We start from the raw sequence: 12,687 nt of genomic DNA on the forward strand, positions 1-12,687 counted from the left end.
AAACGAAAGGCATGGCTAGAGTTTAAGAGTAGATAGACTTAGTAAAAAGGATATCCATGCCACTTCCCTAAACTGATCAACCTACTGCTCAGTGAAAGTGTGCAGAAAACCAAGAATCATTAAACATTTAACAAAAGCTAACAAGACAAATAAAAAGAAATCCAGTAGGATTTATTAAGTTCTTAATAAATTATAGTTAGATTGAACATGAGAGGTAGGTTTAATGTGAATCTAATGAAGCTTAAATTTTATGCTACACACATGTAAAAGCTACTTTAGGATTCCAGGACGGACCCTAGTAATATGTTCACATGGTTATATGATTTTGTAGGATTTGCAAAGTGTGGGTCATTTTGACTAGTCAGTTAAGAGTGATGCCTTTTTCTTTCTTAATTTATCTTCCATCCTGTTTTGCCTTAATTTGGGGTTATTGGAGTGCCTGTGGGAATTTTGGGATGGCTAAGAAGAATTTAGGTTGGATGTACATTTACTTTAAGCTTAGTGGTACATGTTCACATGAATTCTAGAATTCATAATTTTGTATATTTTCTTCTTAAATATCACCCTTCAGTTTGCATAAGCTTCAGTCCTCATAGAATTTCATAGACAAACAATATATAATTAAGAGATCAGAACCACTTTATCAACCATCTCAGGGAATTATGATTCAGATTTTCAGAAAACTCTGAGGTCTATAGCCTATTTTGAGCATGTTATATTTATCACCAAAGTGGCCCTATGTCCTAGATACATTCATATCCATTAGAACATGATTGTTTTAATATTCATGAGAATTAAATTGATAAAGTTAAACTTTTTGGAAACTAAAGCACTTATGTCCATTTAGAAATGACTAGATAATAGAAAGTTAAATGAAACTGTGATAATAATCCATTTATATCCTCTCAGCTCTAAATGTACTCCTCAATGCCTGCTCTATGAAAATGAATTTGGGCCCTTAGGGTTTTTCTTTGCAACTTGCATCATGTTAAGATTTGTTAGTAGGGGGCAATAGAGAGACACCATAAGAAAAAAAGACTTCTCTTAGGGTCCTTTTTTCTTCATCTACTTCCTCCTCCTATTGTGCTGCTGCCAGTAGAATATGTGTAGGGTCACCCAAGTGATTCTTCCTTCCATCCAGTTTGAATGGTGTCCCAGAGGGATGTTTCTGGCTTACCCAGGAACAATGGACCAGCTCTTGCCCAGGGCAACTCAGCAAACTTCTCGGACATTCAGTAAGCCACAACCATACTTACTCTAACAAGGTCTGGGGATCCCTGGGTGGCGCAGCGGTTTGGCGCCTGCCTTTGGCCCAGGGCACGATTCTGGAGACCCAGGATCGAATCCCACATCGGGCTCCCAGTGCATGGAGCCTGCTTCTCCCTCTGCCTGTGTCTCTGCCTCTCTCTCTCTCTCTCTGTGACTATCATAAATAAATAAAAATTAAAAAAAAAATAAATCTTTAAAAAAAAAAAAAAAAAACAAGGTCTGGATTTCTTGAGGAAGGGACTCCCATCTTCCATATTTGTTCCTTCCTTAGGTAATCTCCCTCAGCCCCGGGGTAATTTTTAGAATTCTCGTTACTGCTATATAGAACTTTCCCTGTTACAGTTAATAATTCTTTATGTCAAATTTTCCTTGTTCAAATTATTGTGTGGTTTTCACCTCCTGATTGGATTTTGACTGATAAACATTTTAGAACAGCTTTTTATTCTATTTTACTATTATTACTAGGTTTTTCATCTTCAAGGACTCTTTTCTGAACTATTACCTAGTCCAGTAAGATGAGTATGTGCTTCATAAAACATATTGCAACGCTTTAATGCTGACAGCAACACAGTGAAACTGGTGATTGACTTTTTGAGCCTAGATAACATTAGTTAATTTTCGTTCTATCTACTTGCTATAGAGAGCTTAATAAATGTTGTATAGATTTTATTTGGATACTCTTAATCTCTTATTGTTTAAAGAAAACACACATTTGAAATTTAGCTTGTCCTCTGATTTCATTTCTCTCAGTTGTATTATTTTTTGTTAATATTAACTGAAATGAAACTTAACACAATTGATATTTGAAGAAAAAGTCAGACACAGGTAGAAGAGTTGTTCTTGAGATAGAAGAATAACTTTCAAATGTTCAGTCTGCAGCAAGCATTCTGACTTGCTCTAACACATATAACTGGTTTAGGAATTGAGGCCTTCATAGGGGACAATGGAATGATGAGTGGAAGATAAAGGGATTACATATGTAATCTATTATTCTACAGGAAAATGAAGTAGGTATCTTTTATGATCCATTGTATTTATATTGGAAGATAAAAATGTGAATAAATAAATAGGTTAAAAAAAACCATTCTGGTTGTGCTTGTGTCCTTCTGGGGAAAACAACATATTATGATGACACCAAGAACCTCAAGATTATTGTTCATTCTTGTAAAATGAATGAAGATAAATATTTTACTACTTCTGTTCTTAAATACAGAACATTAAAATCTCCTGTTCTGATACCTCATAGATTTGAAGACATCCAAAATATCAGATAGTATAATGACACTGATGTGATGCGTGGAACTTTTACCCTTACTGTAACGTGTCCCTGTCTATGAGGGATGCTTGATAGCATCTTGGTCTCTCTCATTTGCTTCACTCCTTCCCTGGGGAAGGAGGAGTGACATCATTTTTAGTTTGGGGCAAAATTCTGGCTCATCTGCTTTCCATGTCAAGCCATGCATTCTGATCTGCCACCACTTGGAACCTCAAGAACCTGACAGCAGACATTTGGATGTCATATATTGTTATTTCCTATTTCATGACTATAAAACCAGACATATGGTTAAAGATAAATTAAGGCTTAATACATAATTGATTCATAAATCTTTTCTTCTCTGCTTTGGAAACATTCCTTCTAAAGAAAAAAATGGTTGTAAACATAGATGTGCATATTTGCAATCAAGCAGCAGGAAATATATATGTATATATAGGTCTATCTCCAAAGGTTCTCTTTGGCAAAAAAAAAAAAAAAGAAAGAAAGAAAGAAAAAAAAAAGAGACTGGAAAAGGATTATCATTTCGGTCCATGTATCTACATGACTGAGATGGGCTGGAGCTAAGCAGCCATCTATACACAAGGAAGATCTCCTTCTGTTTGTGCTACTTCTCTTCCCATTCACCTCCCCCAGCCCCATTTAATCCCATTAATGTTAATAGCTTGACACCTGTTTGAACTCTCTACATCAGATACATTGGTGGTTTTTCTTCATGATGATGTGTATTCTTAGAATGAATAAACACTGTGACCACCAAGTCATCTCCTGGGACTTGATTTTATGAAGGTAATGATTGGCCATCTCAAGATCACTCTCTACGCATCAAGAACTGAATGCCAATAATGTACCTATGCTGGTTCTTTCCAAATGTTCCCAGGTTCAGTCCCTCTAGAAGTAAATGCTGAAACCTCTAGAATTTGGGATGCAAGATCTTTGTAGGGATCCACAAAAAAAGCAGATTATTCAACATCTCCTGTGGGCATAATTGTTTATTCATTTGAACAAAAAATACATTGCAGTCACTACTTTACACCATTCACTGAAATAAATTCTAGTTGGATTTAAGAGTTAAATATAAAACAACCCCCAAAACTATATATAATTATATAACTATATATATATATATAACTATATAATTATATAACTATATAATTATTATAAATAATTTAAGTTAAAATAAGGATATAATTCATTTTATAATGCCTTGCTGACTGGGGAAAAATTTCTTAAGCCCAACAAATTCTAGATTCCATATCTATCAAGAACACAGAGAGATTTTAGTACCTGAAAATGAAAGCTCCATGTCATAAAAGAGTGAAGAAATAAAGTTTAAAGGCAATATATAGACTAGGAGAAAATATTTGGAACATACATTACACATTCAGCATAAGGATGTCTAATATATAAAAGTTCCTAAAATCTAGATGACAAAACAAAATAATAGACATATGGACAGAAGATATGGATAGGCAATTCAGAATAGATAGAGCTCACACACATAAAAACATAGGAAAAAATCAATAATCAGAAACTACAAATTGAAAGACATTGGTCCATATTTCTAAATCATCAGATCCTGCAAATATTAAATTGTTGATAGGTCACGTTTGATCAACCAATATTGGCTTTAGGATAAGTCTATGTGTATCCTCATGACTAATTCTTTTTTTTTTTTTTAAGATTTTGTTTATTTATTCATGAGAGACACACAGAGAGGCAGAGACAAAGGTAGAGGGAGAGAAGCAGGCTCCCTTTGGGAATCCTGTTGCGGGACTCAATCTAGGACCTCAGCGATCCCGCCCTGAGCCAAAGGCAGATGCTGAACCACTGAGCCACCCAGGTGCCCCCTCATGACTAATTCTAATAGTATAAAGAGTTAAAGCTTTTGAAGAGGATGATAATATCTGAGTGACTCTATATACATCCTCCATATAAAATCTGCCTTAGGTACAAAAAACATAAGATATAAATGTAAGATTGTCTATTGCCACTATTTTATATACTTGAACAATTGGAAGTGATACCAATTCTATTATTAGGAAGACAATCGAATTAAAAAATTGTCCATAATACTATTTGTATTAATCCAGAAATGCTAGAATATGCTGGAGAACCCCTTCCAAAATCTCATTGGTTTAAAATAACAGGTTATTTCTTGCTCATATGTGGCCCTCGCAGGTCAGCTGGGAACTCTGTCCTGTATCTTCTCACCCAGGATGCAGGCCGATGAAGCAGTCATCAATGTGGAGCATTACACCAGACTGTCTAGCAGAGGAGACGGTGTGGTAGCTTGCAGATAGCCCTCAGGGCTTCCACCTGAAAATGATACATGTTTTTCCCACTTACATTTTATTCACAGGGCCACACGTAACCCCACTGGTGCCACAAATTGTACGTTTGCCTAGGAGGGGTACTAGAAACTAAGCAACTACACAGTACCATGGAAAAAAAATGTGTTACAACTATATTGAGGCAGATATGCATGTTCATATTTTAGTTGAAAAGTCATCCAGCTCAACAGGATCTTTAAATTCCATTCCCATTTTAAAAACACATATATTTGCATATGTACATATGTATTCATGTAAATGAATAGACAGTTTTGAAATCCTAAGCCATTAACAAGCGGAAGTGGTACATCCTTGGTCAAGAGCAGCGAGGAGGTACTTTTATTTTTATTTTATATACTGCAATATGCTTTTCAAAATGTAATAGGAGGAGTGCTTCAATGCATTATTTGATTTTAAAACAAATTAAAAGAAAGGCAACACGGGTTCTTGAAACTTTTCCACTTCTCCAGAAGGGAAAAAGACAATTTGTCAAGAGGTGATTGGAACAAGGAACAACTACTATCTGCATCTTATATGTCCCAAATGATATTTGTGTGGAATTGTTATGCATATCTCTTTTCTCTTTCTTTCTTTCTTTCTTTCTTTCTTTCTTTCTTTCTTTCTTTCTTTCTTTCTTTCTTTCGAGACACACACAGAGAGAGAGAGAGAGAGAGAGAGAGAGAGGCAGAGACACAGGCAGATGGAGAAGCAGGCTCCATTGCAGGGAGCCCGATGTGGGACTTGATCCCAGGACCCCAGGATCACACCCTGAGCCCACTGCAGACACTCAACTGCCAAGCCACCAGGAGTCCCTAAATTTATTTATTTTAGAGAGGGTATGAGTGTGAGGGATAGAAGGACAAAGAGAGAGAGACTCTCAAGGAGACTCTGCAAGGAGCCCAACACAGGACTTGATCCCAGGACCCTGAGATCACATCCTGAGCCAAAACCAAGAGTCAAATGCTTACCCAACTGGGGCACCCAGGTGCCCCAGAAACCGTGTGAATGAATTGTACGGTGTAATATTTTTGTATGGCACAGCAACTTTTAATTTGCACATGAAATGTTTCCCTGAATGAAAATGCTTTGTTACATTTGTATGATGAAATGTATGTGAAATTTTACACACGTAAAAATAATGTTAAAATTTTGTTCTTCTTTCTTAATTATTAATTTCTTTTTCCTAAAGAGAAATTAAACGTTACAACAGCAGGATGGTTTGAGTAATTGCCTAACTTGTATTTTTTGCTTATATTCGCAAAAAGAATATGTTTCATTAATATCACATTAGTGTAATTGTTAGGGTACATGTCACTAAATGTACATCCGTGTATATTTTACTAATATTAACTAATAAAGTTAATGGGAAATTATTTCTGTGGCTAATATAGAACTGTCTCCTAAAGATCAAAGTTCAAACTACTTAGCTGGATGTGAAAACTGATTCAATAGTTGTACTTCTTTTTATTATTTAACTGTAGTTGACACACAATGTGACGATGGTTTCAAGTGTACAACATAGTGAGTCCACAACTCTACTAAATGCTGTGCTCACCCCAGGTGTAGCTGCCCCCTCACCATACAACACCACCCCTGACTATATTCTCTGTGCCACACCCCTCATCTCTGGGAATTTATCATTCCATAACTGGAAGCCTACACCTCCCACTCCCCTCCACACATTTTCCCCATCCCCTCATCCTCCAGCTTTTAAATTTTGATACAGCAAAATTATTTTGTTTTGTTTTACTTCACTCATTACTAACATAATTATGTAACAGTCAATAAGTAAGACTTTTACTGTCTGCACGTCTTTGCTGGCTATTATTTTTATTAGTTTTGTTTCATGATTATTACGGAAACCAATGTTTTTCCTATAGAGGAGGAGGTTTGTTTGTTTGTTTTTAAGATCTTATGTATTTAAATGAGAGAGACTGAGAGTGAAAGAGCACAAGCAGGGGCAGAGGCAAAGGGAGAGGGATAAGCAGGGTGCTCACTGAGTAGGGAGCCAGATGTAGGTCTCTAGCCCAGGATCCCGGGATCATGACAGTAGCTGAAGCTAGATGCCTAACCGACTGAGCCACCTAGATGCCCGAGGTGGGGGTATTATTTTTTTTAAAGAATTTATTTATTTATTTATTTATTTATTTATTCATTCATTCATTCATTCATTCATTCATTCGAGACATAGAGAGAGGCCGAGACATGGGCAGAGGGAGAAGCAGGCTCTCTGTGGGGAGCCCAATGTGGGACTCAATCCCAGGACCTCGGGATCACGCCCTGAGCTGAAGGCAGATACTTAACCAACTGAGCCACCCAGGTGTCCCAAGGAGAGAGCATTAAGAAGCAATTCACTCCAGATCAAAAATATATTAGGTACTGATTATAACACATCCAGACACACAGACTCACACATACCAATTCATTTACCATTCTGGATGTTTCTCTGCCCTTTAACTCGCTGCCAAGAGAGGAGTTCACAGCCCACTGCTCCTGGGACCTTTTGCAAGGCTTTCTCTTGAACATCCTCCTCTTATCTCAGGGACCAGCCTGTGGAAAAGAGGGAACAGAAGAAAAGTAAGCCTGAGGGTCCCTCATGTGTGACGGATATGGAAAACTTTACCTTTTCTTTTGTTCAGTCTTTCTGTTTTCGTCAAGAAAAGGCCATAGAGAAGCTGTTAAGGATGTCCTCTTTGACGCGGAGCTCATCTGCCTCCAAGTCAGATGTCCTTGGCATCGTGAGAGTAACAAATGTAGAAAGGCAATAAAATATGGGACCAAATTAATTTCTGTAAATCCTTGTCATCTTTTCTCTCTGGTGGCTAACGCTAGACTTTTGGTCAGGTGCTACACGCAGGAACAGGACTCAGGGAGCCGCCCTACCTTTCCCTCCCCTGATGGAGGGGGTCACACATATTGTCCACTTAAGCCGCACAACCCTGGAGAGGTTTTTTTTATTATTTTTTTCTAATTTGAGATTTTTTAATATCTTTTTCATAAGTAAAGAGCCACACTTTTCAGAGTGGTTGGCTAATCTGCCCAAGGCCACTCATCTAGCTAGTGGCAGAGCAAGGATTTGACTTTAAACCTGGTTTTAAAAATCCACCCACTTTCTACCCCTTTGCTGTTACCCATAGTGAATATTAATTTAGCAAATGCCACATGGCACTGAAGATTATTCTAAAATCATGAGAATAGGGGGGCACCTGGGAGGCTCAGTCGCTTAAGTGTCTGCCTTTGGCTCAGGACATGATCCCGAGGTCCTGGGATGGAACCCTGCCATCAGGCTTCCTGATGGGGGGGTGGGAGGAGCCTACTTCTCTCTCTCCTCTGCTTGTGCCCTTTCTTTCTCTTTTGCTCTTGCGCTCTCTCTCTCTCAAATAAATAAACCACATACATTTTCACAAGGTAAATACTTGGCAATGAGGATCATAATAGTCAGGGTTCTCCAGAAGAACAGAACTGAATACGGATTTATTCTGAGGATTTAGCTCGCATGATCATGGAGGCTGACAAGTCTCAAGATCTGCAGGGAGAATTGCTCTGCTGGAGACCCAGGAGAGCCAATGTCGTAGTTCTAGTTCAAGTCTGAAGACTTGAGAGCCGATGGTGTAGTTCCATCATGAGGCTAGCCGGCCTGAGACCCAGGAAGAGCTGATGTTTTAATGCAAGTGTGAAGGCAGGAGAAAAGCCGATGTCTCAGTCTGAAAGCTACCAGGCAAGAGGTAATTCTGTCTTACTTGTGCAGGGCAGGTGGGGAGGGGGTTCTTGTCAGCGTTTTTGTTTTATTCAGACCTTCAACTGATTGATGAGACCCACCACCATTAGGGAGGCAGTTTGCTTTACTCATTTTACAGATTCAAGTGTTACTCTTACTTGAAAACACCTTCACAGAAGGACTCAGAATAATGTCTAATCATATTTCTAGGCACCCTGTGGCCCCAGCCAAGTTGCTACATAAAATTAATCACAACAGTCTCATAGTACAATAAACTTGCTTCTGGAACTGCCAGTTTTTCTAGATATTAACTTTCTAAAAAAAAATAGACTGTGGAATAGCATAACAAACCATCATTATTTTTAAAAATATTTTATTTATTTACTTGAGTTAGAGAGAGAGAGTGCACAGGAGTGGGGGTGGGAAGAGGGAGAGGTAGAAGCAGACCCCCCCCCACTCTGAGCAGAGAGAGCCCAACATGGGGCTCGACCCCAGGACCCCAGGATCACGACCTGAGTGGAAAGCAGACACTTAACCAACTGAGCCACTGAGGCGCCCCATAAATTGTCTTTCTTATCTTCTCAAAAATGTGCTGTGTATTTTTCAGGAACTATATTTTTTTATATTATGACAAATCTGTTTGCACTGAATTTCATTTATCTTGTTCTCTGTGCAGTGATTAACCTGATTTTTAAATAAATTGTGAAAATCTTTAAGAACCTTTTTCCGAAATTCCTTTGGGTGGCATTAAGCACTAAGGATGTTAATTGAATCCTTAAATTTTCATTTAAGTCAGGTTATTTTTACCCCCAGGCTATCTAGTTATTGAATGCATATTTATCAAAATAGATTTGCCCTCTTACTTTTTAGACTTTATTCTCATTTTTTAGAGAATAAATGATCTCTATTGATTTTTCTTTGTAAGCTTCTATTTTATAAGCCATACTAAGGAACTTTGCTCATTCTCTAGTTAATTTTTTATCCTGTATTACAAAAGAAATGGGGAAACCTCTAAGAAGATAATTCTAAATATATTGGATGTGGTATATTGCGTGCAGAAAACACTTTTGTTCAATGATCACTGCTCATGAAAACTGTCAGAATTTTTTATGGATGCATTTAGTTAAAAATCATCAAGGTAATAATTTTATGGTACTTAATATTTTCAAATGGAATTACATTTATTAAACCTGATTAGTAGTCAATGGACCCATGAAGCTTGAAGCCAAGTGATATCAGACTCATCAATCAAAGCATTAAAAGGTTAGAGGGTTTTGCAAGATTATGTAGCCACAGCACCCTTCCTGCATTTAGATCTTAATGATTCCAGATTGTAAGAATATTTTTGATTTTAAAATCCCTCAGGATTGCTAGGGATTTATTATGGAAAGGGATATTGTATGGCAGTGTGTAGCAATAATAAAATATGCTCTTGATATTTTAAAGAGAAATATCCGAGGTGCCTCAAAGATTCCTCTTTCTCTTCTCCTCAAAAATGTATGTAATACCTGCTTAATAAGTACTTTCTGATTTTGAGAAGATTCTTTAAACTTTAATGAGAACTGTTAGAACATCAATTTGAATACAACCACAGCTCCAACTTAACCTATTTAAATGGTCTTCCAAGGACAGAAGAAAACAAATGGGAGAAAACAAACAAAAAAGCCTGATGTTTGCAGGCCCCTGAAGGTTGAGTGTTAATCTGAATGGCCTTTAAGAGCCACTGGCCTATGGAGTGAGCAAATCAAGGTACCACCTAGCTACCCAGGTGGCAGAAATGGGCCTTGGGTCATCTGCTAGAAGCTTTTCTTTCTTCTTCTTCTTCTTTTTTTTTTTTTTTTTTTTTTAAGAATTTATTTATTCATGAAAGACACAGAGAGGCAGAGACCCAGTCAGAGGGAGAAGCAGGCAGCCTGATACAGGATTCAATCCCAGGACCCCAGGATCACACCCTGAGCCAAAGGCAGATGCTCAACCACTGAGCCACCCAGGCTCTCTAGAAGCTTTTTTTCTTTAGTGGATCCCTGAGGGGCTGAGAAGAAAGTCAAGGCATGAACACATCTGGCCTCTGGGTGCCCATTGTACATATACTGAAGACCTGAATTTAGAATGAGTAAGCATCTTGGCCTAAGGTTGAAATTCAAGATATCTTTATTTTTGGGACTGCACTGAAGGATTTATCAGTTCGGGTCAGGTTCAACTTAGAAAATATGTTTGACTGGCCACTTTCGTTTTAGAAGTGTGTAGGTTTAGTGTTTGGTAAAACTTGCCTACTGGTGAAGCCTCATCCATAGAATGACTTTCCATCTTAAGTTTGAATTGTGATTCAGACACTCCTGGAGTATAGTGCATAGATCATCTCACTGGAAGACTCAGCTGTCAGAGACGTTTGTTCCAAAGGGTCTTTGGCACGCAGGGTGAGATTAAAAGAACAAAGCAAAGGAAAACAAAAGAAGGTACTTATTGAAGTACTTACGCAAATGAGAAATTGGGAAGAAGCATTGAGAATGCAGCTTTCTGGCTGTGCGGGAGGTCCAAATGCTTGGTCCTGAGGAAAGGGTGAAAGTTCATTTTTTTTGTTCTTAAAGGCACATAATAAATCATTGATACTGGTCTCTGATGAAAGGACTTGTACCCTCCACCCTCCCCTAAAGCCCAATTCCTGAATGGTAATGGGGAGGGGGCATTGCGATAGATTTTTCCATAGAATTTGGGGAACTCAGAAGCAGAAGAGATTTTTATAGTCTTTCTATCTAAATCTCTGGAATCTGGCAAGCCTCACAGAGTCCCTCATGCGTGACCCAGAAATAGAAGAGCATGATGGAGCTGTGAAGATATTTCAGGACAGGCTTCAGGAGTCCTGCCAAATTTTCCTGACCACCGAGTGGAACAGGCGAAGGACTGCATGTCATGGATACTCAGGATGGAGACCAGCTGAGGAGTGGCTGGAAAGAGAACCAGAGAGGACAATGTCCTCTCTACAGAGGTCCGGATGGGCAGAGCTGGAGAGAGGACCGGCATGCCTCCTCCCTCCTCTCCTTTCACAATCCCAAAGCTGCCAGATTATTCATGATTCTTAGAAAAAAGAGTGAGCGAGGAAACCCAAACTGCCCAAGAAAGTCCTGCAGTCATCTCTATTTCTTTGAAGGAGAAGTTTGGAAAAATCATAGGATGATATCAAAGCTCATAGTTGGAAGAGAGAGGGTGGAGGAGGGCAAGGAGGGAGGAAGGGAACAAAGAGAGAGGAATAGAAGGAAGGAAGGAAGAGGAAAGGAAGAGAAAAGAAAAGGAAAACCAAATAAATAGGCGATGGGAAATAATAAAACTAAAATGTACCGAAAAGTCATAGCCTACATGGAGGCAAATTAAAATGTGGTATGATTTGGTATCCTGACATAAAGCCAGTTTGACCTTGACCCTGGAACACCTCTTTCAGCTTTCACAAAGGCTCCAACTTTAAATCTGAGATGAAAATGCAGCTCTGATAAAATCACCTGCATTGTCCTAATAGTGCAGCTGTTATTGTGCTTTAGAGCTTGGGAATCAGTACATGGAAAAAAGCATGTCCAGCTTGGTTGTGGGTGCAGAACAGAGTGTAAAAGTTGACAAAGTTAATTACTCAAAAAGGAAGTATTTCACTGGCAAGGTGGGAGGCAAGAGAGGGAAGGAAGAGTGGTGGATAAATATAAAGGATATGAAAGGGTAGTGACAACTTCATTTTAAGAAACAAGGAAGAGGGGATGCCTGGGTGGCTCAGTGGTTGAGCGCCTGCCTTCGGCTTTGGGCATGATCCAGGGATCCTGGAATCAAGCTCCACATTGGGATCAAGTCCCGCATTGGGCTCCCTGTGGGGAGGGGGAGCTCCCTTTTCCCTCTGTCTGTGTCTCTGCCTCTCTCTCTGTGTCTCTCATGAATAAATAAATAAAATCTTAAAAAAAAAAAAAAGCAGGAAAGTGGTAACAGATACCATACCATAATGGAAAAAAGAATCAGAAATGTATACTAATGTTATAAATGATCAGTATACAAAGCAAGAGCAATAACACAACTGTCAAACACTGGGCCTAGGGATGAAGAATGGAAGTCAAAGTCAT

The 12,687-nt window shown here is 38.6% G+C and overlaps 1 long non-coding RNA gene across 1 annotated transcript in view; it reads right to left on the minus strand.

Annotated features, from left to right (window-relative positions):
* Positions 1-3,881: 3,881 nt before the first annotated feature.
* The window catches only part of LOC111092343, a 54,240-nt gene continuing 45,434 nt past the window's right edge, over positions 3,882-12,687 (minus strand). Inside the window, exons 3-5 of the long non-coding RNA XR_005378273.1 lie at positions 11,070-11,141; positions 7,306-7,425; positions 3,882-4,861 (exon numbers count right to left, since the gene is read on the minus strand). This is a non-coding gene — a long non-coding RNA (uncharacterized LOC111092343). The remainder of the gene's footprint in view (positions 4,862-7,305; positions 7,426-11,069; positions 11,142-12,687) is intronic.

This window comes from Canis lupus, chromosome 25, assembly GCF_011100685.1.
Source record: "Canis lupus familiaris isolate Mischka breed German Shepherd chromosome 25, alternate assembly UU_Cfam_GSD_1.0, whole genome shotgun sequence".
Classification (NCBI taxonomy): Eukaryota; Metazoa; Chordata; class Mammalia; order Carnivora; family Canidae; genus Canis; species Canis lupus.